The 25622-nt window shown below is 44.3% G+C and overlaps 23 non-coding genes across 23 annotated transcripts; all 23 read right to left on the reverse strand.

Annotated features, from left to right (window-relative positions):
- Positions 1-1062: 1062 nt before the first annotated feature.
- On the reverse strand, positions 1063-1145 carry TRNAL-UAG (transfer RNA leucine (anticodon UAG)). The gene has a single exon. It is a non-coding gene; the product is annotated as a tRNA-Leu (tRNA).
- Positions 1146-2169: 1024 nt separating this feature from the next.
- Positions 2170-2252, reverse strand: TRNAL-AAG (transfer RNA leucine (anticodon AAG)). Its single transcript has one exon. It is a non-coding gene; the product is annotated as a tRNA-Leu (tRNA).
- Positions 2253-2443: 191 nt separating this feature from the next.
- On the reverse strand, positions 2444-2526 carry TRNAL-CAG (transfer RNA leucine (anticodon CAG)). Its single transcript has one exon. It is a non-coding gene; the product is annotated as a tRNA-Leu (tRNA).
- A 632-nt stretch (positions 2527-3158) lies between these two features.
- Positions 3159-3241, reverse strand: TRNAL-UAG (transfer RNA leucine (anticodon UAG)). Its single transcript has one exon. It is a non-coding gene; the product is annotated as a tRNA-Leu (tRNA).
- Positions 3242-5254: 2013 nt separating this feature from the next.
- TRNAL-UAG (transfer RNA leucine (anticodon UAG)) lies at positions 5255-5337 on the reverse strand. Its single transcript has one exon. It is a non-coding gene; the product is annotated as a tRNA-Leu (tRNA).
- Positions 5338-6361: 1024 nt separating this feature from the next.
- Positions 6362-6444, reverse strand: TRNAL-AAG (transfer RNA leucine (anticodon AAG)). The gene has a single exon. It is a non-coding gene; the product is annotated as a tRNA-Leu (tRNA).
- A 906-nt stretch (positions 6445-7350) lies between these two features.
- Positions 7351-7433, reverse strand: TRNAL-UAG (transfer RNA leucine (anticodon UAG)). The gene has a single exon. It is a non-coding gene; the product is annotated as a tRNA-Leu (tRNA).
- A 2013-nt stretch (positions 7434-9446) lies between these two features.
- Positions 9447-9529, reverse strand: TRNAL-UAG (transfer RNA leucine (anticodon UAG)). The gene has a single exon. It is a non-coding gene; the product is annotated as a tRNA-Leu (tRNA).
- Positions 9530-10553: 1024 nt separating this feature from the next.
- On the reverse strand, positions 10554-10636 carry TRNAL-AAG (transfer RNA leucine (anticodon AAG)). The gene has a single exon. It is a non-coding gene; the product is annotated as a tRNA-Leu (tRNA).
- Positions 10637-10827: 191 nt separating this feature from the next.
- Positions 10828-10910, reverse strand: TRNAL-CAG (transfer RNA leucine (anticodon CAG)). The gene has a single exon. It is a non-coding gene; the product is annotated as a tRNA-Leu (tRNA).
- A 632-nt stretch (positions 10911-11542) lies between these two features.
- Positions 11543-11625, reverse strand: TRNAL-UAG (transfer RNA leucine (anticodon UAG)). The gene has a single exon. It is a non-coding gene; the product is annotated as a tRNA-Leu (tRNA).
- Positions 11626-13638: 2013 nt separating this feature from the next.
- Positions 13639-13721, reverse strand: TRNAL-UAG (transfer RNA leucine (anticodon UAG)). The gene has a single exon. It is a non-coding gene; the product is annotated as a tRNA-Leu (tRNA).
- Positions 13722-15734: 2013 nt separating this feature from the next.
- On the reverse strand, positions 15735-15817 carry TRNAL-UAG (transfer RNA leucine (anticodon UAG)). Its single transcript has one exon. It is a non-coding gene; the product is annotated as a tRNA-Leu (tRNA).
- A 1024-nt stretch (positions 15818-16841) lies between these two features.
- Positions 16842-16924, reverse strand: TRNAL-AAG (transfer RNA leucine (anticodon AAG)). The gene has a single exon. It is a non-coding gene; the product is annotated as a tRNA-Leu (tRNA).
- Positions 16925-17115: 191 nt separating this feature from the next.
- Positions 17116-17198, reverse strand: TRNAL-CAG (transfer RNA leucine (anticodon CAG)). Its single transcript has one exon. It is a non-coding gene; the product is annotated as a tRNA-Leu (tRNA).
- Positions 17199-17830: 632 nt separating this feature from the next.
- TRNAL-UAG (transfer RNA leucine (anticodon UAG)) lies at positions 17831-17913 on the reverse strand. The gene has a single exon. It is a non-coding gene; the product is annotated as a tRNA-Leu (tRNA).
- Positions 17914-18937: 1024 nt separating this feature from the next.
- Positions 18938-19020, reverse strand: TRNAL-AAG (transfer RNA leucine (anticodon AAG)). Its single transcript has one exon. It is a non-coding gene; the product is annotated as a tRNA-Leu (tRNA).
- A 191-nt stretch (positions 19021-19211) lies between these two features.
- On the reverse strand, positions 19212-19294 carry TRNAL-CAG (transfer RNA leucine (anticodon CAG)). The gene has a single exon. It is a non-coding gene; the product is annotated as a tRNA-Leu (tRNA).
- Positions 19295-19926: 632 nt separating this feature from the next.
- Positions 19927-20009, reverse strand: TRNAL-UAG (transfer RNA leucine (anticodon UAG)). Its single transcript has one exon. It is a non-coding gene; the product is annotated as a tRNA-Leu (tRNA).
- Positions 20010-21033: 1024 nt separating this feature from the next.
- On the reverse strand, positions 21034-21116 carry TRNAL-AAG (transfer RNA leucine (anticodon AAG)). The gene has a single exon. It is a non-coding gene; the product is annotated as a tRNA-Leu (tRNA).
- A 191-nt stretch (positions 21117-21307) lies between these two features.
- On the reverse strand, positions 21308-21390 carry TRNAL-CAG (transfer RNA leucine (anticodon CAG)). Its single transcript has one exon. It is a non-coding gene; the product is annotated as a tRNA-Leu (tRNA).
- Positions 21391-22022: 632 nt separating this feature from the next.
- On the reverse strand, positions 22023-22105 carry TRNAL-UAG (transfer RNA leucine (anticodon UAG)). Its single transcript has one exon. It is a non-coding gene; the product is annotated as a tRNA-Leu (tRNA).
- Positions 22106-23129: 1024 nt separating this feature from the next.
- On the reverse strand, positions 23130-23212 carry TRNAL-AAG (transfer RNA leucine (anticodon AAG)). Its single transcript has one exon. It is a non-coding gene; the product is annotated as a tRNA-Leu (tRNA).
- Between the last annotated feature and the right edge of the window lie 2410 nt (positions 23213-25622).

A 25622-nucleotide genomic window follows, 5' to 3' on the forward strand; every position in this document is an offset into this window, starting at 1 on the left:
CAGATATTATATGCACTGCCAATTTTTAGCTGAGATTCTAAAAGAACTCAGAGACAAAATAGACTTAAAGTTTTGTCAGAAGTGGGATTCGAACCCACGCCTCCAGGAGAAACTGCGGCCTTAACGCAGCGCCTTAGATCAATCGGCCATCCTGACCACATTTGCTTGATCATCTACAGAGAGGGAAAGATATTGTGAACCAAAAAAAGCACACAACTTAGGTCATGAGTGGCTAGAGCAAGAAAAAAACTCACTGCACTTTTCCAAGTAGACAACCATATAAGCCGATGTGAGGGAAATGATCAGATTTTTTCTCTCTCAAGAAAAAAGTAGAGTAAACACACATTTGTCAGAAGTGGGATTTGAACCCACACCTCCAGAAGAGACTGCAACCTGAACGCAGCACCTTAGACCACTCGGCCATCCTGACTTGCATTTGTGGAACCTTCAACAGGCCAGACAGCCATGCAAGTGGGGTACCGAAAAGGCATGCCCTCAATTTATTTATCCTATTATAAGTACTTCCAACAGATCTTTGAACAATCCATAGAGAGCAGTACCTATGAAGAACTCTTTAGACCTTTAAGGCGTACAAAGAGAAAGTGCTATTAACCAGCCACTTGAAAGGCCCAAAGCTGCTTTGAAATTGAGTCAACAGCCACCTCTTGGCTAGCTAAAGCAAATTCAACAAGGAATTTCAATGTCACAACATAGGGTGGAATACGCAAATCTAAGCAGCCCCTGATCACAGCCCTGAGGAAATTGCCGTAAGTGTGCTGGAGTCCAACTGTCTACCAGATGCTAGGCATTCTTCCATATTTGCATGGCCTGTCTGGCCAGGGCATACAAGAGCATGACTCTTCCAGATGAGCTCTTACATGGGTCCTATGCTCATATAGTAAGGACTGCACTTTGTCAGCAAGACTTTATACAACCGAAATATATGAGAAACCCCAGCTCTCTTGACTAGATGAGGACGGAATCACATCCCAGGTGAAGACCAACAGATGCAACTTCCATCAGATATTAACCTGAAAAAGGAGATTACATCTCCAAAAGTCATGTCAGAAGTGGGATTCGAACCCACGCCTCCAGAGGAGACTGCGGCCTAAACACAGCGCCTTAGACCACTCGGCCATCCTGACAGTGCAGAGTCTTAAGAAATGTATAAAAGTCACTCAGAAATTTCTGCCTCCATGCAAGCCTGAAATAATTTAAACCTTCAAACACAAGGTGCAACTTTATGCACAGGACAATAAACACAGAAGATCACATGTGAAAGCATTTCATTTCACAGGTGTACCATTTTTATGCTTTTAGAATACCTCATACCTCTCACCAGCTATTTAGGGTCCTGTATCCTACTCACAAAATTACCTTGCCTGCGACCTCTCTCTCTACACAAACAACTACTGCACAGGAAGTAGGAAGGCAGAAGGTGGGGCATATTATGCAAATGTATGCTGTCATTGTGCCTTGCAGATTCATGCAGGATTTCTAGATCCTTGCTGGATACAAGAGAGCAGACCTTGTTTCAGATCAACTGTCCCTAGCAGGGAACGTCTGAGCACATGCAGTCTTTTGCTCTCTAGCCCCTGGCCTGGGACTTACCCTCACTGGCTGAGGCGTGAATTTCTGCATACCAACGTTGCATAGATGGTACGTTTGTGGTCGGTTTGGGATGGGTGGGAGGTCAAAAGCAGGGAAAAGTATGTCGCCTTCACTTCTAGTCTCCTCTTCTAGGCCTACCTGCCGTTCACTCACTCTGTCTTTGTTTCATTCTCTCCTTCCTCAACACCCCTTCTCACTCACTCGCTCTATCACTTGTGCTCTTTCCCCTTGCTCTGCATTTCATAGTGGAAACATCTCTTGAATGGAGCATTAGAAAATGAGGTTACATAAAATTAACAATCTACTTATTGGAAACCAAAAATATCACAAGACTGAATGTAACCCATTTCATTAATAAAAGGGACTTTTTAAGCACCCCCCAAAAAACACATAAAACACCACGAGTGCTAGAAGAATATTATACGAGCTTGAAGACAGAATTGGGCAAATTAATTTGCAGTTGAAACTGAAGTTTGTTACTTATTCAGATATTATATGCACTGCCAATTTTTAGCTGAGATTCTAAAAGAACTCAGAGACAAAATGGACTTAAAGTTTTGTCAGAAGTGGGATTCGAACCCACGCCTCCAGGTGAGACTGCGGCCTTAACGCAGTGCCTTAGACCACTCGGCCATCCTGACCACATTTGCTTGATCATCTACAGAGAGGGAAAGATATTGTGAACCAAAAAAAGCACACAACTTAGGTCATGAGTGGCTAGAGCAAGAAAAAAACTCACTGCACTTTTCCAAGTAGACAACCATATAAGCCCATGTGAGGGAAATGATCAGATTTTTTCTCTCCCAAGAAAAAAGTAGAGTAAACACACAATTGTCAGAAGTGGGATTTGAACCCACGCCTCCAGAAGAGACTGCGACCTGAACACAGCGCCTTAGACCACTCGGCCATCCTGACTTGCATTTGTGGACCCTTCCACAGGCCAGACAGCCATGCAAGTGGGGTACCGAAAAGGCATGCCCTCAATTTATTTATCCTATTATAAGTACTTCCAACAGATCTTTGAACAATCCATAGAGAGCAGTACCTATGAAGAACTCTTTAGACCTTTAAGGCGTACAAAGAGAAAGTGCTATTAACCAGCCACTTGAAAGGCCCAAAGCTGCTTTGAAATTGAGTCAACAGCCACCTCTTGGCTAGCTAAAGCAAATTCAACAAGGAATTTCAATGTCACAACATAGGGTGGAATACGCAAATCTAAGCAGCCCCTGATCACAGCCCTGAGGAAATTGCCGTAAGTGTGCTGGAGTCCAACTGTCTACCAGATGCTAGGCATTCTTCCATATTTGCATGGCCTGTCTGGCCAGGGCATACAAGAGCATGACTCTTCCAGATGAGCTCTTACATGGGTCCTATGCTCATATAGTAAGGACTGCACTTTGTCAGCAAGACTTTATACAACCGAAATATATGAGAAACCCCAGCTCTCTTGACTAGATGAGGACGGAATCACATCCCAGGTGAAGACCAACAGATGCAACTTCCATCAGATGTTAACCTGAAAAAGGAGATTACATCTCCAAAAGTCATGTCAGAAGTGGGATTCGAACCCACGCCTCCAGAGGAGACTGTGGCCTAAACACAGCACCTTAGACCACTCGGCCATCCTGACAGTGCAGAGTCTTAAGAAATGTATAAAAGTCACTAAGAAATTTCTGCCTCCATGCAAGCCTGAAATAATTTAAACCTTCAAACACAAGGTGCAACTTTATGCACAGGACAATAAACACAGAAGATCACATGTGAAAGCATTTCATTTCACAGGTGTACAATTTTTATGCTTTTAAAATACCTCATACCTCTCACCAGCTATTTAGGGTCCTGTATCCTACTCACAAAATTACCTTGCCTGCGACCTCTCTCTCTACACAAACAACTACTGCACAGGAAGTAGGAAGGCAGAAGGTGGGGCATATTATGCAAATGTATGCTGTCATTGTGCCTTGCAGATTCATGCAGGATTTCTAGATCCTTGCTGGATACAAGAGAGCAGACCTTGTTTCAGATCAACTGTCCCTAGCAGGGAACGTCTGAGCACATGCAGTCTTTTGCTCTCTAGCCCCTGGTCTGGGACTTACCCTCACTGGCTGAGGCGTGAATTTCTGCATACCAACGTTGCATAGATGGTACGTTTGTGGTCGGTTTGGGATGGGTGGGAGGTCAAAAGCATGGAAAAGTATGTCGCCTTCACTTCTAGTCTCCTCTTCTAGGCCTACCTGCCGTTCACTCACTCTGTCTTTGTTTCATTCTCTCCTTCCTCAACACCCCTTCTCACTCACTTGCTCTATCACTTGTGCTCTTTCCCCTTGCTCTGCATTTCATAGTGGAAACATCTCTTGAATGGAGCATTAGAAAATGAGGTTACATAAAATTAACAATCTACTTATTGGAAACCAAAAATATCACAAGACTGAATGTAACCCATTTCATTAATAAAAGGGACTTTTTAAGCACCCCCCAAAAAACACATAAAACACCACGAGTGCTAGAAGAATATTATACGAGCTTGAAGACAGAATTGGGCAAATTAATTTGCAGTTGAAACTGAAGTTTGTTACTTATTCAGATATTATATGCACTGCCAATTTTTAGCTGAGATTCTAAAAGAACTCAGAGACAAAATAGACTTAAAGTTTTGTCAGAAGTGGGATTCGAACCCACGCCTCCAGGAGAAACTGCGGCCTTAACGCAGCGCCTTAGATCAATCGGCCATCCTGACCACATTTGCTTGATCATCTACAGAGAGGGAAAGATATTGTGAACCAAAAAAAGCACACAACTTAGGTCATGAGTGGCTAGAGCAAGAAAAAAACTCACTGCACTTTTCCAAGTAGACAACCATATAAGCCCATGTGAGGGAAATGATCTGATTTTTTCTCTCCCAAGAAAAAAGTAGAGTAAACACACAATTGTCAGAAGTGGGATTTAAACCCACGCCTCCAGAAGAGACTGCGACCTGAACGCAGCGCCTTAGACCTCTCGGCCATCCTGACTTGCATTTGTGGAACCTTCCACAGGCCAGACAGCCATGCAAGTGGGGTACCGAAAAGGCATGCCCTCAATTTATTTATCCTATTATAAGTACTTCCAACAGCTCTTTGAACAATCCATAGAGAGCAGTACCTATGAAGAACTCTTTAGACCTTTAAGGCGTACAAAGAGAAAGTGCTATTAACCAGCCACTTGAAAGGCCCAAAGCTGCTTTGAAATTGAGTCAACAGCCACCTCTTGGCTAGCTAAAGCAAATTCAACAAGGAATTTCAATGTCACAACATAGGGTGGAATACGCAAATCTAAGCAGCCCCTGATCACAGCCCTGAGGAAATTGCCGTAAGTGTGCTGGAGTCCAACTGTCTACCAGATGCTAGGCATTCTTCCATATTTGCATGGCCTGTCTGGCCAGGGCATACAAGAGCATGACTCTTCCAGATGAGCTCTTACATGGGTCCTATGCTCATATAGTAAGGACTGCACTTTGTCAGCAAGACTTTATACAACCGAAATATATGAGAAACCCCAGCTCTCTTGACTAGATGAGGACGGAATCACATCCCAGGTGAAGACCAACAGATGCAACTTCCATCAGATGTTAACCTGAAAAAGGAGATTACATCTCCAAAAGGCATGTCAGAAGTGGGATTCGAACCCACGCCTCCAGAGGAGACTGCGGCCTAAACACAGCGCCTTAGACCACTCGGCCATCCTGACAGTGCAGATTCTTAAGAAATGTATAAAAGTCACTCAGAAATTTCTGCCTCCATGCAAGCCTGAAATAATTTAAACCTTCAAACACAAGGTGCAACTTTATGCACAGGACAATAAACACAGAAGATCACATGTGAAAGCATTTCATTTCACAGGTGTACAATTTTTATGCTTTTAGAATACCTCATACCTCTCACCAGCTATTTAGGGTCCTGTATCCTACTCACAAAATTACCTTGCCTGCGACCTCTCTCTCTACACAAACAACTACTGCACAGGAAGTAGGAAGGCAGAAGGTGGGGCATATTATGCAAATGTATGCTGTCATTGTGCCTTGCAGATTCATGCAGGATTTCTAGATCCTTGCTGGATACAAGAGAGCAGACCTTGTTTCAGATCAACTGTCCCTAGCAGGGAACGTCTGAGCACATGCAGTCTTTTGCTCTCTAGCCCCTGGCCTGGGACTTACCCTCACTGGCTGAGGCGTGAATTTCTGCATACCAACGTTGCATAGATGGTACGTTTGTGGTCGGTTTGGGATGGGTGGGAGGTCAAAAGCAGGGAAAAGTATGTCGCCTTCACTTCTAGTCTCCTCTTCTAGGCCTACCTGCCGTTCACTCACTCTGTCTTTGTTTCATTCTCTCCTTCCTCAACACCCCTTCTCACTCACTCGCTCTATCACTTGTGCTCTTTCCCCTTGCTCTGCATTTCATAGTGGAAACATCTCTTGAATGGAGCATTAGAAAATGAGGTTACATAAAATTAACAATCTACTTATTGGAAACCAAAAATATCACAAGACTGAATGTAACCCATTTCATTAATAAAAGGGACTTTTTAAGCACCCCCCAAAAAACACATAAAACACCACGAGTGCTAGAAGAATATTATACGAGCTTGAAGACAGAATTGGGCAAATTAATTTGCAGTTGAAACTGAAGTTTGTTACTTATTCAGATATTATATGCACTGCCAATTTTTAGCTGAGATTCTAAAAGAACTCAGAGACAAAATGGACTTAAAGTTTTGTCAGAAGTGGGATTCGAACCCACGCCTCCAGGAGAGACTGCGGCCTTAACGCAGCGCCTTAGACCACTCGGCCATCCTGACCACGTTTACTTGATCATCTACAGAGAGGGAAAGATATTGTGAACCAAAAAAAGCAGCCATCTTAGGTCATGAGTGGCTAGAGCAAGAAAAAAACTCACTGCACTTTTCCAAGTAGACAACCATATAAGCCCATGTGAGGGAAATGATCAGATTTTTTCTCTCTCAAGAAAAAAGTAGAGTAAACACACAATACTCAGAAGTGGGATTTGAACCCACGCCTCCAGAAGAGACTGCGACCTGAACGCAGCGCCTTAGACCACCCGGCCATCCTGACTTGCATTTGTGGAACCTTCCACAGGCCAGACAGCCATGCAAGTGGGGTACCGAAAAGGCATGCCCTCAATTTATTTATCCTATTATAAGTACTTCCAACAGCTCTTTGAACAATCCATAGAGAGCAGTACCTATGAAGAACTCTTTAGACCTTTAAGGCGTACAAAGAGAAAGTGCTATTAACCAGCCACTTGAAAGGCCCAAAGCTGCTTTGAAATTGAGTCAACAGCCACCTCTTGGCTAGCTAAAGCAAATTCAACAAGGAATTTCAATGTCACAACATAGGGTGGAATACGCAAATCTAAGCAGCCCCTGATCACAGCCCTGAGGAAATTGCCGTAAGTGTGCTGGAGTCCAACTGTCTACCAGATGCTAGGCATTCTTCCATATTTGCATGGCCTGTCTGGCCAGGGCATACAAGAGCATGACTCTTCCAGATGAGCTCTTACATGGGTCCTATGCTCATATAGTAAGGACTGCACTTTGTCAGCAAGACTTTATACAACCGAAATATATGAGAAACCCCAGCTCTCTTGACTAGATGAGGACGGAATCACATCCCAGGTGAAGACCAACAGATGCAACTTCCATCAGATGTTAACCTGAAAAAGGAGATTACATCTCCAAAAGTCATGTCAGAAGTGGGATTCGAACCCACGCCTCCAGAGGAGACTGTGGCCTAAACACAGCACCTTAGACCACTCGGCCATCCTGACAGTGCAGAGTCTTAAGAAATGTATAAAAGTCACTAAGAAATTTCTGCCTCCATGCAAGCCTGAAATAATTTAAACCTTCAAACACAAGGTGCAACTTTATGCACAGGACAATAAACACAGAAGATCACATGTGAAAGCATTTCATTTCACAGGTGTACAATTGTTATGCTTTTAAAATACCTCATACCTCTCACCAGCTATTTAGGGTCCTGTATCCTACTCACAAAATTACCTTGCCTGCGACCTCTCTCTCTACACAAACAACTACTGCACAGGAAGTAGGAAGGCAGAAGGTGGGGCATATTATGCAAATGTATGCTGTCATTGTGCCTTGCAGATTCATGCAGGATTTCTAGATCCTTGCTGGATACAAGAGAGCAGACCTTGTTTCAGATCAACTGTCCCTAGCAGGGAACGTCTGAGCACATGCAGTCTTTTGCTCTCTAGCCCCTGGTCTGGGACTTACCCTCACTGGCTGAGGCGTGAATTTCTGCATACCAACGTTGCATAGATGGTACGTTTGTGGTCGGTTTGGGATGGGTGGGAGGTCAAAAGCATGGAAAAGTATGTCGCCTTCACTTCTAGTCTCCTCTTCTAGGCCTACCTGCCGTTCACTCACTCTGTCTTTGTTTCATTCTCTCCTTCCTCAACACCCCTTCTCACTCACTTGCTCTATCACTTGTGCTCTTTCCCCTTGCTCTGCATTTCATAGTGGAAACATCTCTTGAATGGAGCATTAGAAAATGAGGTTACATAAAATTAACAATCTACTTATTGGAAACCAAAAATATCACAAGACTGAATGTAACCCATTTCATTAATAAAAGGGACTTTTTAAGCACCCCCCAAAAAACACATAAAACACCACGAGTGCTAGAAGAATATTATACGAGCTTGAAGACAGAATTGGGCAAATTAATTTGCAGTTGAAACTGAAGTTTGTTACTTATTCAGATATTATATGCACTGCCAATTTTTAGCTGAGATTCTAAAAGAACTCAGAGACAAAATAGACTTAAAGTTTTGTCAGAAGTGGGATTCGAACCCACGCCTCCAGGAGAAACTGCGGCCTTAACGCAGCGCCTTAGATCAATCGGCCATCCTGACCACATTTGCTTGATCATCTACAGAGAGGGAAAGATATTGTGAACCAAAAAAAGCACACAACTTAGGTCATGAGTGGCTAGAGCAAGAAAAAAACTCACTGCACTTTTCCAAGTAGACAACCATATAAGCCGATGTGAGGGAAATGATCAGATTTTTTCTCTCTCAAGAAAAAAGTAGAGTAAACACACATTTGTCAGAAGTGGGATTTGAACCCACACCTCCAGAAGAGACTGCAACCTGAACGCAGCACCTTAGACCACTCGGCCATCCTGACTTGCATTTGTGGAACCTTCAACAGGCCAGACAGCCATGCAAGTGGGGTACCGAAAAGGCATGCCCTCAATTTATTTATCCTATTATAAGTACTTCCAACAGATCTTTGAACAATCCATAGAGAGCAGTACCTATGAAGAACTCTTTAGACCTTTAAGGCGTACAAAGAGAAAGTGCTATTAACCAGCCACTTGAAAGGCCCAAAGCTGCTTTGAAATTGAGTCAACAGCCACCTCTTGGCTAGCTAAAGCAAATTCAACAAGGAATTTCAATGTCACAACATAGGGTGGAATACGCAAATCTAAGCAGCCCCTGATCACAGCCCTGAGGAAATTGCCGTAAGTGTGCTGGAGTCCAACTGTCTACCAGATGCTAGGCATTCTTCCATATTTGCATGGCCTGTCTGGCCAGGGCATACAAGAGCATGACTCTTCCAGATGAGCTCTTACATGGGTCCTATGCTCATATAGTAAGGACTGCACTTTGTCAGCAAGACTTTATACAACCGAAATATATGAGAAACCCCAGCTCTCTTGACTAGATGAGGACGGAATCACATCCCAGGTGAAGACCAACAGATGCAACTTCCATCAGATATTAACCTGAAAAAGGAGATTACATCTCCAAAAGTCATGTCAGAAGTGGGATTCGAACCCACGCCTCCAGAGGAGACTGCGGCCTAAACACAGCGCCTTAGACCACTCGGCCATCCTGACAGTGCAGAGTCTTAAGAAATGTATAAAAGTCACTCAGAAATTTCTGCCTCCATGCAAGCCTGAAATAATTTAAACCTTCAAACACAAGGTGCAACTTTATGCACAGGACAATAAACACAGAAGATCACATGTGAAAGCATTTCATTTCACAGGTGTACCATTTTTATGCTTTTAGAATACCTCATACCTCTCACCAGCTATTTAGGGTCCTGTATCCTACTCACAAAATTACCTTGCCTGCGACCTCTCTCTCTACACAAACAACTACTGCACAGGAAGTAGGAAGGCAGAAGGTGGGGCATATTATGCAAATGTATGCTGTCATTGTGCCTTGCAGATTCATGCAGGATTTCTAGATCCTTGCTGGATACAAGAGAGCAGACCTTGTTTCAGATCAACTGTCCCTAGCAGGGAACGTCTGAGCACATGCAGTCTTTTGCTCTCTAGCCCCTGGCCTGGGACTTACCCTCACTGGCTGAGGCGTGAATTTCTGCATACCAACGTTGCATAGATGGTACGTTTGTGGTCGGTTTGGGATGGGTGGGAGGTCAAAAGCAGGGAAAAGTATGTCGCCTTCACTTCTAGTCTCCTCTTCTAGGCCTACCTGCCGTTCACTCACTCTGTCTTTGTTTCATTCTCTCCTTCCTCAACACCCCTTCTCACTCACTCGCTCTATCACTTGTGCTCTTTCCCCTTGCTCTGCATTTCATAGTGGAAACATCTCTTGAATGGAGCATTAGAAAATGAGGTTACATAAAATTAACAATCTACTTATTGGAAACCAAAAATATCACAAGACTGAATGTAACCCATTTCATTAATAAAAGGGACTTTTTAAGCACCCCCCAAAAAACACATAAAACACCACGAGTGCTAGAAGAATATTATACGAGCTTGAAGACAGAATTGGGCAAATTAATTTGCAGTTGAAACTGAAGTTTGTTACTTATTCAGATATTATATGCACTGCCAATTTTTAGCTGAGATTCTAAAAGAACTCAGAGACAAAATGGACTTAAAGTTTTGTCAGAAGTGGGATTCGAACCCACGCCTCCAGGTGAGACTGCGGCCTTAACGCAGCGCCTTAGACCACTCGGCCATCCTGACCACATTTGCTTGATCATCTACAGAGAGGGAAAGATATTGTGAACCAAAAAAAGCACACAACTTAGGTCATGAGTGGCTAGAGCAAGAAAAAAACTCACTGCACTTTTCCAAGTAGACAACCATATAAGCCCATGTGAGGGAAATGATCAGATTTTTTCTCTCCCAAGAAAAAAGTAGAGTAAACACACAATTGTCAGAAGTGGGATTTGAACCCACGCCTCCAGAAGAGACTGCGACCTGAACACAGCGCCTTAGACCACTCGGCCATCCTGACTTGCATTTGTGGACCCTTCCACAGGCCAGACAGCCATGCAAGTGGGGTACCGAAAAGGCATGCCCTCAATTTATTTATCCTATTATAAGTACTTCCAACAGATCTTTGAACAATCCATAGAGAGCAGTACCTATGAAGAACTCTTTAGACCTTTAAGGCGTACAAAGAGAAAGTGCTATTAACCAGCCACTTGAAAGGCCCAAAGCTGCTTTGAAATTGAGTCAACAGCCACCTCTTGGCTAGCTAAAGCAAATTCAACAAGGAATTTCAATGTCACAACATAGGGTGGAATACGCAAATCTAAGCAGCCCCTGATCACAGCCCTGAGGAAATTGCCGTAAGTGTGCTGGAGTCCAACTGTCTACCAGATGCTAGGCATTCTTCCATATTTGCATGGCCTGTCTGGCCAGGGCATACAAGAGCATGACTCTTCCAGATGAGCTCTTACATGGGTCCTATGCTCATATAGTAAGGACTGCACTTTGTCAGCAAGACTTTATACAACCGAAATATATGAGAAACCCCAGCTCTCTTGACTAGATGAGGACGGAATCACATCCCAGGTGAAGACCAACAGATGCAACTTCCATCAGATGTTAACCTGAAAAAGGAGATTACATCTCCAAAAGTCATGTCAGAAGTGGGATTCGAACCCACGCCTCCAGAGGAGACTGTGGCCTAAACACAGCACCTTAGACCACTCGGCCATCCTGACAGTGCAGAGTCTTAAGAAATGTATAAAAGTCACTAAGAAATTTCTGCCTCCATGCAAGCCTGAAATAATTTAAACCTTCAAACACAAGGTGCAACTTTATGCACAGGACAATAAACACAGAAGATCACATGTGAAAGCATTTCATTTCACAGGTGTACAATTTTTATGCTTTTAAAATACCTCATACCTCTCACCAGCTATTTAGGGTCCTGTATCCTACTCACAAAATTACCTTGCCTGCGACCTCTCTCTCTACACAAACAACTACTGCACAGGAAGTAGGAAGGCAGAAGGTGGGGCATATTATGCAAATGTATGCTGTCATTGTGCCTTGCAGATTCATGCAGGATTTCTAGATCCTTGCTGGATACAAGAGAGCAGACCTTGTTTCAGATCAACTGTCCCTAGCAGGGAACGTCTGAGCACATGCAGTCTTTTGCTCTCTAGCCCCTGGTCTGGGACTTACCCTCACTGGCTGAGGCGTGAATTTCTGCATACCAACGTTGCATAGATGGTACGTTTGTGGTCGGTTTGGGATGGGTGGGAGGTCAAAAGCATGGAAAAGTATGTCGCCTTCACTTCTAGTCTCCTCTTCTAGGCCTACCTGCCGTTCACTCACTCTGTCTTTGTTTCATTCTCTCCTTCCTCAACACCCCTTCTCACTCACTTGCTCTATCACTTGTGCTCTTTCCCCTTGCTCTGCATTTCATAGTGGAAACATCTCTTGAATGGAGCATTAGAAAATGAGGTTACATAAAATTAACAATCTACTTATTGGAAACCAAAAATATCACAAGACTGAATGTAACCCATTTCATTAATAAAAGGGACTTTTTAAGCACCCCCCAAAAAACACATAAAACACCACGAGTGCTAGAAGAATATTATACGAGCTTGAAGACAGAATTGGGCAAATTAATTTGCAGTTGAAACTGAAGTTTGTTACTTATTCAGATATTATATGCACTGCCAATTTTTAGCTGAGATTCTAAAAGAACTCAGAGACAAAATAGACTTAAAGTTTTGTCAGAAGTGGGATTCGAACCCACGCCTCCAGGAGAAACTGCGGCCTTAACGCAGCGCCTTAGATCAATCGGCCATCCTGACCACATTTGCTTGATCATCTACAGAGAGGGAAAGATATTGTGAACCAAAAAAAGCACACAACTTAGGTCATGAGTGGCTAGAGCAAGAAAAAAACTCACTGCACTTTTCCAAGTAGACAACCATATAAGCCCATGTGAGGGAAATGATCTGATTTTTTCTCTCCCAAGAAAAAAGTAGAGTAAACACACAATTGTCAGAAGTGGGATTTAAACCCACGCCTCCAGAAGAGACTGCGACCTGAACGCAGCGCCTTAGACCTCTCGGCCATCCTGACTTGCATTTGTGGAACCTTCCACAGGCCAGACAGCCATGCAAGTGGGGTACCGAAAAGGCATGCCCTCAATTTATTTATCCTATTATAAGTACTTCCAACAGCTCTTTGAACAATCCATAGAGAGCAGTACCTATGAAGAACTCTTTAGACCTTTAAGGCGTACAAAGAGAAAGTGCTATTAACCAGCCACTTGAAAGGCCCAAAGCTGCTTTGAAATTGAGTCAACAGCCACCTCTTGGCTAGCTAAAGCAAATTCAACAAGGAATTTCAATGTCACAACATAGGGTGGAATACGCAAATCTAAGCAGCCCCTGATCACAGCCCTGAGGAAATTGCCGTAAGTGTGCTGGAGTCCAACTGTCTACCAGATGCTAGGCATTCTTCCATATTTGCATGGCCTGTCTGGCCAGGGCATACAAGAGCATGACTCTTCCAGATGAGCTCTTACATGGGTCCTATGCTCATATAGTAAGGACTGCACTTTGTCAGCAAGACTTTATACAACCGAAATATATGAGAAACCCCAGCTCTCTTGACTAGATGAGGACGGAATCACATCCCAGGTGAAGACCAACAGATGCAACTTCCATCAGATGTTAACCTGAAAAAGGAGATTACATCTCCAAAAGTCATGTCAGAAGTGGGATTCGAACCCACGCCTCCAGAGGAGACTGTGGCCTAAACACAGCACCTTAGACCACTCGGCCATCCTGACAGTGCAGAGTCTTAAGAAATGTATAAAAGTCACTAAGAAATTTCTGCCTCCATGCAAGCCTGAAATAATTTAAACCTTCAAACACAAGGTGCAACTTTATGCACAGGACAATAAACACAGAAGATCACATGTGAAAGCATTTCATTTCACAGGTGTACAATTTTTATGCTTTTAAAATACCTCATACCTCTCACCAGCTATTTAGGGTCCTGTATCCTACTCACAAAATTACCTTGCCTGCGACCTCTCTCTCTACACAAACAACTACTGCACAGGAAGTAGGAAGGCAGAAGGTGGGGCATATTATGCAAATGTATGCTGTCATTGTGCCTTGCAGATTCATGCAGGATTTCTAGATCCTTGCTGGATACAAGAGAGCAGACCTTGTTTCAGATCAACTGTCCCTAGCAGGGAACGTCTGAGCACATGCAGTCTTTTGCTCTCTAGCCCCTGGTCTGGGACTTACCCTCACTGGCTGAGGCGTGAATTTCTGCATACCAACGTTGCATAGATGGTACGTTTGTGGTCGGTTTGGGATGGGTGGGAGGTCAAAAGCATGGAAAAGTATGTCGCCTTCACTTCTAGTCTCCTCTTCTAGGCCTACCTGCCGTTCACTCACTCTGTCTTTGTTTCATTCTCTCCTTCCTCAACACCCCTTCTCACTCACTTGCTCTATCACTTGTGCTCTTTCCCCTTGCTCTGCATTTCATAGTGGAAACATCTCTTGAATGGAGCATTAGAAAATGAGGTTACATAAAATTAACAATCTACTTATTGGAAACCAAAAATATCACAAGACTGAATGTAACCCATTTCATTAATAAAAGGGACTTTTTAAGCACCCCCCAAAAAACACATAAAACACCACGAGTGCTAGAAGAATATTATACGAGCTTGAAGACAGAATTGGGCAAATTAATTTGCAGTTGAAACTGAAGTTTGTTACTTATTCAGATATTATATGCACTGCCAATTTTTAGCTGAGATTCTAAAAGAACTCAGAGACAAAATAGACTTAAAGTTTTGTCAGAAGTGGGATTCGAACCCACGCCTCCAGGAGAAACTGCGGCCTTAACGCAGCGCCTTAGATCAATCGGCCATCCTGACCACATTTGCTTGATCATCTACAGAGAGGGAAAGATATTGTGAACCAAAAAAATCACACATCTTAGGTCATGAGTGGCTAGAGCAAGAAAAAAACTCACTGCACTTTTCCAAGTAGACAACCATATAAGCCGATGTGAGGGAAATGATCAGATTTTTTCTCTCTCAAGAAAAAAGTAGAGTAAACACACATTTGTCAGAAGTGGGATTTGAACCCACACCTCCAGAAGAGACTGCAACCTGAACGCAGCACCTTAGACCACTCGGCCATCCTGACTTGCATTTGTGGAACCTTCAACAGGCCAGACAGCCATGCAAGTGGGGTACCGAAAAGGCATGCCCTCAATTTATTTATCCTATTATAAGTACTTCCAACAGATCTTTGAACAATCCATAGAGAGCAGTACCTATGAAGAACTCTTTAGACCTTTAAGGCGTACAAAGAGAAAGTGCTATTAACCAGCCACTTGAAAGGCCCAAAGCTGCTTTGAAATTGAGTCAACAGCCACCTCTTGGCTAGCTAAAGCAAATTCAACAAGGAATTTCAATGTCACAACATAGGGTGGAATACGCAAATCTAAGCAGCCCCTGATCACAGCCCTGAGGAAATTGCCGTAAGTGTGCTGGAGTCCAACTGTCTACCAGATGCTAGGCATTCTTCCATATTTGCATGGCCTGTCTGGCCAGGGCATACAAGAGCATGACTCTTCCAGATGAGCTCTTACATGGGTCCTATGCTCATATAGTAAGGACTGCACTTTGTCAGCAAGACTTTATACAACCGAAATATATGAGAAACCCCAGCTCTCTTGACTAGATGAGGACGGAATCACATCCCAGGTGAAGACCAACAGATGCAACTTCCATCAGATGTTAACCTGAAAAAGGAGATTACATCTCCAAAAGTCATGTCAGAAGTGGGATTCGAACCCACGCCTCCAGAGGAGACTGCGGCCTAAACACAGCGCCTTAGACCACTCGGCCATCCTGACAGTGCAGAGTCTTAAGAAATGTATAAAAGTCACTCAGAAATTTCTGCCTCCATGCAAGCCTGAAATAATTTAAACCTTCAAACACAAGGTGCAACTTTATGCACAGGACAATAAACACAGAAGATCACATGTGAAAGCATTTCATTTCACAGGTGTACCATTTTTATGCTTTTAGAATACCTCATACCTCTCACCAGCTATTTAGGGTCCTGTATCCTACTCACAAAATTACCTTGCCTGCGACCTCTCTCTCTACACAAACAACTACTGCACAGGAAGTAGGAAGGCAGAAGGTGGGGCATATTATGCAAATGTATGCTGTCATTGTGCCTTGCAGATTCATGCAGGATTTCTAGATCCTTGCTGGATACAAGAGAGCAGACCTTGTTTCAGATCAACTGTCCCTAGCAGGGAACGTCTGAGCACATGCAGTCTTTTGCTCTCTAGCCCCTGGCCTGGGACTTACCCTCACTGGCTGAGGCGTGAATTTCTGCATACCAACGTTGCATAGATGGTACGTTTGTGGTCGGTTTGGGATGGGTGGGAGGTCAAAAGCAGGGAAAAGTATGTCGCCTTCACTTCTAGTCTCCTCTTCTAGGCCTACCTGCCGTTCACTCACTCTGTCTTTGTTTCATTCTCTCCTTCCTCAACACCCCTTCTCACTCACTCGCTCTATCACTTGTGCTCTTTCCCCTTGCTCTGCATTTCATAGTGGAAACATCTCTTGAATGGAGCATTAGAAAATGAGGTTACATAAAATTAACAATCTACTTATTGGAAACCAAAAATATCACAAGACTGAATGTAACCCATTTCATTAATAAAAGGGACTTTTTAAGCACCCCCCAAAAAACACATAAAACACCACGAGTGCTAGAAGAATATTATACGAGCTTGAAGACAGAATTGGGCAAATTAATTTGCAGTTGAAACTGAAGTTTGTTACTTATTCAGATATTATATGCACTGCCAATTTTTAGCTGAGATTCTAAAAGAACTCAGAGACAAAATGGACTTAAAGTTTTGTCAGAAGTGGGATTCGAACCCACGCCTCCAGGTGAGACTGCGGCCTTAACGCAGCGCCTTAGACCACTCGGCCATCCTGACCACATTTGCTTGATCATCTACAGAGAGGGAAAGATATTGTGAACCAAAAAAAGCACACAACTTAGGTCATGAGTGGCTAGAGCAAGAAAAAAACTCACTGCACTTTTCCAAGTAGACAACCATATAAGCCCATGTGAGGGAAATGATCAGATTTTTTCTCTCCCAAGAAAAAAGTAGAGTAAACACACAATTGTCAGAAGTGGGATTTGAACCCACGCCTCCAGAAGAGACTGCGACCTGAACACAGCGCCTTAGACCACTCGGCCATCCTGACTTGCATTTGTGGACCCTTCCACAGGCCAGACAGCCATGCAAGTGGGGTACCGAAAAGGCATGCCCTCAATTTATTTATCCTATTATAAGTACTTCCAACAGATCTTTGAACAATCCATAGAGAGCAGTACCTATGAAGAACTCTTTAGACCTTTAAGGCGTACAAAGAGAAAGTGCTATTAACCAGCCACTTGAAAGGCCCAAAGCTGCTTTGAAATTGAGTCAACAGCCACCTCTTGGCTAGCTAAAGCAAATTCAACAAGGAATTTCAATGTCACAACATAGGGTGGAATACGCAAATCTAAGCAGCCCCTGATCACAGCCCTGAGGAAATTGCCGTAAGTGTGCTGGAGTCCAACTGTCTACCAGATGCTAGGCATTCTTCCATATTTGCATGGCCTGTCTGGCCAGGGCATACAAGAGCATGACTCTTCCAGATGAGCTCTTACATGGGTCCTATGCTCATATAGTAAGGACTGCACTTTGTCAGCAAGACTTTATACAACCGAAATATATGAGAAACCCCAGCTCTCTTGACTAGATGAGGACGGAATCACATCCCAGGTGAAGACCAACAGATGCAACTTCCATCAGATGTTAACCTGAAAAAGGAGATTACATCTCCAAAAGTCATGTCAGAAGTGGGATTCGAACCCACGTCTCCAGAGGAGACTGCGGCCTAAACACAGCGCCTTAGACCACTCGGCCATCCTGACAGTGCAGATTCTTAAGAAATGTATAAAAGTCACTCAGAAATTTCTGCCTCCATGCAAGCCTGAAATAATTTAAACCTTCAAACACAAGGTGCAACTTTATGCACAGGACAATAAACACAGAAGATCACATGTGAAAGCATTTCATTTCACAGGTGTACAATTTTTATGCTTTTAGAATACCTCATACCTCTCACCAGCTATTTAGGGTCCTGTATCCTACTCACAAAATTACCTTGCCTGCGACCTCTCTCTCTACACAAACAACTACTGCACAGGAAGTAGGAAGGCAGAAGGTGGGGCATATTATGCAAATGTATGCTGTCATTGTGCCTTGCAGATTCATGCAGGATTTCTAGATCCTTGCTGGATACAAGAGAGCAGACCTTGTTTCAGATCAACTGTCCCTAGCAGGGAACGTCTGAGCACATGCAGTCTTTTGCTCTCTAGCCCCTGGCCTGGGACTTACCCTCACTGGCTGAGGCGTGAATTTCTGCATACCAACGTTGCATAGATGGTACGTTTGTGGTCGGTTTGGGATGGGTGGGAGGTCAAAAGCAGGGAAAAGTATGTCGCCTTCACTTCTAGTCTCCTCTTCTAGGCCTACCTGCCGTTCACTCACTCTGTCTTTGTTTCATTCTCTCCTTCCTCAACACCCCTTCTCACTCACTCGCTCTATCACTTGTGCTCTTTCCCCTTGCTCTGCATTTCATAGTGGAAACATCTCTTGAATGGAGCATTAGAAAATGAGGTTACATAAAATTAACAATCTACTTATTGGAAACCAAAAATATCACAAGACTGAATGTAACCCATTTCATTAATAAAAGGGACTTTTTAAGCACCCCCCAAAAAACACATAAAACACCACGAGTGCTAGAAGAATATTATACGAGCTTGAAGACAGAATTGGGCAAATTAATTTGCAGTTGAAACTGAAGTTTGTTACTTATTCAGATATTATATGCACTGCCAATTTTTAGCTGAGATTCTAAAAGAACTCAGAGACAAAATGGACTTAAAGTTTTGTCAGAAGTGGGATTCGAACCCACGCCTCCAGGAGAGACTGCGGCCTTAACGCAGCGCCTTAGACCACTCGGCCATCCTGACCACGTTTACTTGATCATCTACAGAGAGGGAAAGATATTGTGAACCAAAAAAAGCAGCCATCTTAGGTCATGAGTGGCTAGAGCAAGAAAAAAACTCACTGCACTTTTCCAAGTAGACAACCATATAAGCCCATGTGAGGGAAATGATCAGATTTTTTCTCTCTCAAGAAAAAAGTAGAGTAAACACACAATTGTCAGAAGTGGGATTTGAACCCACGCCTCCAGAAGAGACTGCGACCTGAACGCAGCGCCTTAGACCACTCGGCCATCCTGACTTGCATTTGTGGACCCTTCCACAGGCCAGACAGCCATGCAAGTGGGGTACCGAAAAGGCATGCCCTCAATTTATTTATCCTATTATAAGTACTTCCAACAGATCTTTGAACAATCCATAGAGAGCAGTACCTATGAAGAACTCTTTAGACCTTTAAGGCGTACAAAGAGAAAGTGCTATTAACCAGCCACTTGAAAGGCCCAAAGCTGCTTTGAAATTGAGTCAACAGCCACCTCTTGGCTAGCTAAAGCAAATTCAACAAGGAATTTCAATGTCACAACATAGGGTGGAATACGCAAATCTAAGCAGCCCCTGATCACAGCCCTGAGGAAATTGCCGTAAGTGTGCTGGAGTCCAACTGTCTACCAGATGCTAGGCATTCTTCCATATTTGCATGGCCTGTCTGGCCAGGGCATACAAGAGCATGACTCTTCCAGATGAGCTCTTACATGGGTCCTATGCTCATATAGTAAGGACTGCACTTTGTCAGCAAGACTTTATACAACCGAAATATATGAGAAACCCCAGCTCTCTTGACTAGATGAGGACGGAATCACATCCCAGGTGAAGACCAACAGATGCAACTTCCATCAGATGTTAACCTGAAAAAGGAGATTACATCTCCAAAAGTCATGTCAGAAGTGGGATTTGAACCCACGCCTCCAGAGGAGACTGCGGCCTAAACACAGCGCCTTAGACCACTCGGCCATCCTGACAGTGCAGAGTCTTAAGAAATGTATAAAAGTCACTCAGAAATTTCTGCCTCCATGCAAGCCTGAAATAATTTAAACCTTCAAACACAAGGTGCAACTTTATGCACAGGACAATAAACACAGAAGATCACATGTGAAAGCATTTCATTTCACAGGTGTACCATTTTTATGCTTTTAGAATACCTCATACCTCTCACCAGCTATTTAGGGTCCTGTATCCTACTCACAAAATTACCTTGCCTGCGACCTCTCTCTCTACACAAACAACTACTGCACAGGAAGTAGGAAGGCAGAAGGTGGGGCATATTATGCAAATGTATGCTGTCATTGTGCCTTGCAGATTCATGCAGGATTTCTAGATCCTTGCTGGATACAAGAGAGCAGACCTTGTTTCAGATCAACTGTCCCTAGCAGGGAACGTCTGAGCACATGCAGTCTTTTGCTCTCTAGCCCCTGGCCTGGGACTTACCCTCACTGGCTGAGGCGTGAATTTCTGCATACCAACGTTGCATAGATGGTACGTTTGTGGTCGGTTTGGGATGGGTGGGAGGTCAAAAGCAGGGAAAAGTATGTCGCCTTCACTTCTAGTCTCCTCTTCTAGGCCTACCTGCCGTTCACTCACTCTGTCTTTGTTTCATTCTCTCCTTCCTCAACACCCCTTCTCACTCACTCGCTCTATCACTTGTGCTCTTTCCCCTTGCTCTGCATTTCATAGTGGAAACATCTCTTGAATGGAGCATTAGAAAATGAGGTTACATAAAATTAACAATCTACTTATTGGAAACCAAAAATATCACAAGACTGAATGTAACCCATTTCATTAATAAAAGGGACTTTTTAAGCACCCCCCAAAAAACACATAAAACACCACGAGTGCTAGAAGAATATTATACGAGCTTGAAGACAGAATTGGGCAAATTAATTTGCAGTTGAAACTGAAGTTTGTTACTTATTCAGATATTATATGCACTGCCAATTTTTAGCTGAGATTCTAAAAGAACTCAGAGACAAAATGGACTTAAAGTTTTGTCAGAAGTGGGATTCGAACCCACGCCTCCAGGTGAGACTGCGGCCTTAACGCAGCGCCTTAGACCACTCGGCCATCCTGACCACATTTGCTTGATCATCTACAGAGAGGGAAAGATATTGTGAACCAAAAAAAGCACACAACTTAGGTCATGAGTGGTTAGAGCAAGAAAAAAACTCACTGCACTTTTCCAAGTAGACAACCATATAAGCCCATGTGAGGGAAATGATCTGATTTTTTCTCTCCCAAGAAAAAAGTAGAGTAATCACACAATTGTCAGAAGTGGGATTTGAACCCACGCCTCCAGAAGAGACTGCGACCTGAACGCAGCGCCTTAGACCACTCGGCCATCCTGACTTGCATTTGTGGACCCTTCCACAGGCCAGACAGCCATGCAAGTGGGGTACCGAAAAGGCATGCCCTCAATTTATTTATCCTATTATAAGTACTTCCAACAGATCTTTGAACAATCCATAGAGAGCAGTACCTATGAAGAACTCTTTAGACCTTTAAGGCGTACAAAGAGAAAGTGCTATTAACCAGCCACTTGAAAGGCCCAAAGCTGCTTTGAAATTGAGTCAACAGCCACCTCTTGGCTAGCTAAAGCAAATTCAACAAGGAATTTCAATGTCACAACATAGGGTGGAATACGCAAATCTAAGCAGCCCCTGATCACAGCCCTGAGGAAATTGCCGTAAGTGTGCTGGAGTCCAACTGTCTACCAGATGCTAGGCATTCTTCCATATTTGCATGGCCTGTCTGGCCAGGGCATACAAGAGCATGACTCTTCCAGATGAGCTCTTACATGGGTCCTATGCTCATATAGTAAGGACTGCACTTTGTCAGCAAGACTTTATACAACCGAAATATATGAGAAACCCCAGCTCTCTTGACTAGATGAGGACGGAATCACATCCCAGGTGAAGACCAACAGATGCAACTTGCATCAGATGTTAACCTGAAAAAGGAGATTACATCTCCAAAAGTCATGTCAGAAGTGGGATTCGAACCCACGTCTCCAGAGGAGACTGCGGCCTAAACACAGCGCCTTAGACCACTCGGCCATCCTGACAGTGCAGAGTCTTAAGAAATGTATAAAAGTCACTCAGAAATTTCTGCCTCCATGCAAGCCTGAAATAATTTAAACCTTCAAACACAAGGTGCAACTTTATGCACAGGACAATAAACACAGAAGATCACATGTGAAAGCATTTCATTTCACAGGTGTACAATTTTTATGCTTTTAAAATACCTCATACCTCTCACCAGCTATTTAGGGTCCTGTATCCTACTCACGAAATTACCTTGCCTGCGACCTCTCTCTCTACACAAACAACTACTGCACAGGAAGTAGGAAGGCAGAAGGTGGGGCATATTATGCAAATGTATGCTGTCATTGTGCCTTGCAGATTCATGCAGGATTTCTAGATCCTTGCTGGATACAAGAGAGCAGACCTTGTTTCAGATCAACTGTCCCTAGCAGGGAACGTCTGAGCACATGCAGTCTTTTGCTCTCTAGCCCCTGGCCTGGGACTTACCCTCACTGGCTGAGGCGTGAATTTCTGCATACCAACGTTGCATAGATGGTACGTTTGTGGTCGGTTTGGGATGGGTGGGAGGTCAAAAGCATGGAAAAGTATGTCGCCTTCACTTCTAGTCTCCTCTTCTAGGCCTACCTGCCGTTCACTCACTCTGTCTTTGTTTCATTCTCTCCTTCCTCAACACCCCTTCTCACTCACTCGCTCTATCACTTGTGCTCTTTCCCCTTGCTCTGCATTTCATAGTGGAAACATCTCTTGAATGGAGCATTAGAAAATGAGGTTACATAAAATTAACAATCTACTTATTGGAAACCAAAAATATCACAAGACTGAATGTAACCCATTTCATTAATAAAAGGGACTTTTTAAGCACCCCCCAAAAAACACATAAAACACCACGAGTGCTAGAAGAATATTATACGAGCTTGAAGACAGAATTGGGCAAATTAATTTGCAGTTGAAACTGAAGTTTGTTACTTATTCAGATATTATATGCACTGCCAATTTTTAGCTGAGATTCTAAAAGAACTCAGAGACAAAATGGACTTAAAGTTTTGTCAGAAGTGGGATTCGAACCCATGCCTCCAGGAGAGACTGCGGCCTTAACGCAGCGCCTTAGACCACTCGGCCATCCTGACCACATTTGCTTGATCATCTACAGAGAGAGAAAGATATTGTGAACCAAAAAAAGCACACATCTTAGGTCATGAGTGGCTAGAGCAAGAAAAAAACTCACTGCACTTTTCCAAGTAGACAACTGTTGGAATTAAGGTAGCCTGGCCTAGGGTAAGACTAACATTTAGAGGCACAGTGTAAAGGTTGCAGACCACCCAAAAGTAACTTCACGCAATAGCACTCAAAAAGAAAAACACTACACCAAAAATGTGGAAAAATAAGTACTGCTTTATAAAAATAATATACTTCTCTCTTCAGTTTCAATATGTACAGTTTAGGCACTTCAGTTTGTCATGGAAACATTAACTCCACTTTTAAGTTCTCAATCACTTTAACAACCAGCACTTGCAGTACATCACATATATAGTTAAATCTCTTTAACCAAAACTGGCAGGTAATTCTTATACCTCAATAGCTCAGTGGTGCATTTACTGTACTTTGCTTCCTCTAATGCATCTCTCATTACAGCATTACTTTAACCATTGGCAAGATCAGCCCTTATTTTAGCTCAGGTAAACAGTGTCATTCACATGAATAACTTTACAGTTCTCCTCCTTATCTTATCAAAGATGAAATTGGTAAATACCACTTAATTCAGCTTCCCATACAACCTTGTCAGGGATTCCTCCTGGACGCTGTACTCAAGAGGCCAGAATCTCAATTTATAGCACCAGTTAATTGTGTGGAAGTCACTCCCCCACGTGTCTACCTCCTTACTTGATACTCGAAGCTGGGTTCGTCCTACTTCAGGCTCACAAGGGGAACAGCAAACGAAGGGGGTCGGGGAATTGCAGCTGGAGAAGCCCTCAGAGCTCAGAAGGCTCCACAATGCTCACTTCCCCGCTCGGGCCGACTCCTCAGTGGGGCTCTCGAGCGGAGAACAACCGGGGCAAATTACACGAGGCTCCACCAGCCCCTCTCGGGCCTCTAACCACTCCCTCCCTGCTCGGGCCAGCTCCTCAGTGTGGCGCTCGAGCAGGAGGGAAAGAGCAGATCACTCGGCGCTCCCTGGAGACCGGTGGCGCCTCTCCTCAGCGCCGGTCTTCAAGAACACTTCTTCCGCGGGCATGCGCTGTAGCGCTCGGCTGGCGCCGCCTCTCTCTCTGCGCTCGCTCGTAGAGCAGACACTTCACTCCTGGGCCTGCCTACTCCTCTGCCCCTCCTTCCGGGGAATACAATCCACTTCCAGGCATGCGCAAAGGCGCCGACCAGAAGCGTCTCACCGGGCTTTCCCCTGACAACCGGTTGTCACTCGGCCATACAACAGGAGCGCGGAAGGCGCCCCCGGGGTCCCGCTCACGAGAGGAAGCCTCGCAAGGTTCCTCAGCCTCAGTGGATCCCGGGGGGGGCTAGTCTAATGCGCGAACGGTGCCCCAGGGGTCCCGGACCCGGCCGAGGCGGTGCTGTCCCAGTCACAATCCGGCGCCGATCTCTCCTGGCCACAGCTCCACAGCAGGTGAGAAGTAACTCTCGATGGGGGTAATTGAGTGAAGGGACAGTCACTAAAACCAGGGCAGGATGATTTTAAGGGCTGAATAAAAGGGTGGGGGCCACCAGAATTAACCCTCCACAGTTCTAGGGAATCACAGCAGAATTCCTTCCACTGGGCAGAGGACTGTGCTCCGCAGCACCACAGTCTCCTTCTCCTGTTCACACCCCACTATGTTGAAGCTAGGGGTCAGTCAGGCGCCCAGGGTCTCCAGGAACTTCCCACAGCGGGGCCAAGACAAGTAACCAACAGGGGATTAGTGGGTTGGACTTATAAGGTAGCTTCCCAGTCCAGGAGGTCAATCCTAAATCCAACCTCTTCCCACCCTCAGCTACAGCCTGTCCTCCAGCTGACTCTCACAGGTAGACAAAATGGCTGCCCCGCATTCCGCCTTATATAGGCTGCCCTTCAGTGGTCCAGAATGGACCAGAAGGTTCTGGAATGCCCTATGCTGGTCTATGGCCAGGTTCTGTTGGTGACAGTTGGGGCAGTTGGTGGCCACCATCTTAGGTGGCGCCAACTTTCCTGTCAGAACAGGCCTCTGGGCCTGTGGTAAAAAACTATGAGGGGGAGAGGGAACACCTATCCCCCTGGCCAACACCTATAAAAAGCCAGTAGACACAAAAATTAATAAGGGTATGAGGGGCAAAAAGGGGACAAAATAAATAAAAATTAGGAGGGACTTCGCCAAAAAGCCAGACAGGTCTAACACGCGTCCCCCCCAGCTGAAAGTGGGGAGAACTACCCAACCCCTTGGGAGTCCTCATCACTAAGGCGGAAATACCTGGAGAGACCGTCTGCATTGGCGTGGTCCACTCCAGGCCGATGTTCCACCCGGAAGTCCATTCCCTGTAGGGAGATGGACCACCTCAACAACTTGGGAT

Source organism: Lissotriton vulgaris, chromosome 8 (assembly GCF_964263255.1).
Source record: "Lissotriton vulgaris chromosome 8, aLisVul1.2, whole genome shotgun sequence".
Taxonomy (NCBI): domain Eukaryota; kingdom Metazoa; phylum Chordata; class Amphibia; order Caudata; family Salamandridae; genus Lissotriton; species Lissotriton vulgaris.